The 1,069-nt window shown below is 46.6% G+C and overlaps 1 protein-coding gene across 3 annotated transcripts in view; it reads left to right on the top strand.

Annotated features, from left to right (window-relative positions):
• CCAR1 (cell division cycle and apoptosis regulator 1) overlaps nt 1–1,069 on the top strand; it is a 79,286-nt gene that overhangs the window by 9,398 nt on the left and 68,819 nt on the right. The window lies entirely within an intron of this gene.

The following is a 1,069-nucleotide window of genomic DNA, read 5'->3' as shown; positions in this document are numbered from 1 at the left end:
AACCTGCCACCTTAGGTGTATGTGGCTGGCGCCTTAGCCGCTTGAGCCACAGGCGCCAAGCCTTTTTTTTTTCCTTTTTTTGAGACAGAGTCTCATTTTGTCATCCTTGTAGAGTGCTATGGCATCATAGCTCATAGCAACCTCAACACTTTGGCTTAAGCAATTCTCTTTTTTGTTTTTTTTTTTGCAGTTTTTGTCCGGGGCTGGGTTTGAACTTGCCACCTCTGGCGTATGGGGCCAGCGCCCTACTCCTTGGAGCCACAGGTGCTTCCCAGCTTAAGTAATTCTCTTGTCTCATCCTCCCAAGTAGCTAGGACTATAGGTGCCCACCACAACGCCCAGCTATTTTTAGAGACGAGGTCTCATGCTCTGGCTCAGGCTGGTCTTTAAGCCATGAGCTCAGTCAGTCCACCACCTTGATCTCCCAGAGTGTTAGGATTATAGGTGTGAGCCATGGTGACCAGCCCTTTTTAAATTTAATTTAATTTTTTGAGATAGATGGTGACTTTGTCATTCTTAGTAGAGTGCTATGGCATCATAGCTCACAGCACTTTCAAACTCTTGGGCCCAAGCAGTTCTCTTGTTTCAGCTTCCTGAGTAGCTGGGATTACAGGTGCCTGCCACACACCTGGCTATATTTAGAGGTGGGATCTCTCTCTTGCTCAGACTGGTCTCCGACCCTGAGCTTAGGCAGTCCACCACCTGGCTTCCCAAAGTGCTTGGGTTATAGGGGTGTGCCACCGAGCTCTACTGGTTTAGTTACTTTGAAGTGTACAGTAAATTATAGTTAACTGTAGTTGCCCAATTGTGCTACCTACTAGATCTTTTTTTTTTTTTTTTTGAGACAGAGCCTCAAGCTGTCCCCCTGGGTAGAGTGTCATGGCTTCACAGCTCACAGCAACCTTCAGCTCCTGGGCTTAGGCGATTCACTTGCCTCAGCCTCCTGAGTAGCTGGGATTACAGGTGCCTGCCATAACCTACTAGATCTTATTCCTCCTACCTAACTGTATTTTTGTAAGATTCCATGTCTTAACGATTGCGAATGTTAAAATGACTATGGAAGTGAAGG

The sequence above is a fragment of the Otolemur garnettii genome, unplaced genomic scaffold (assembly GCF_000181295.1).
Source record: "Otolemur garnettii isolate 467f Iridium unplaced genomic scaffold, OtoGar3 scaffold00008, whole genome shotgun sequence".
NCBI classification, from domain to species: domain Eukaryota; kingdom Metazoa; phylum Chordata; class Mammalia; order Primates; family Galagidae; genus Otolemur; species Otolemur garnettii.
The sequence above is the reverse complement of the archived record's forward strand: the minus strand, read 5'-3'. Positions and strand labels throughout refer to the sequence as shown.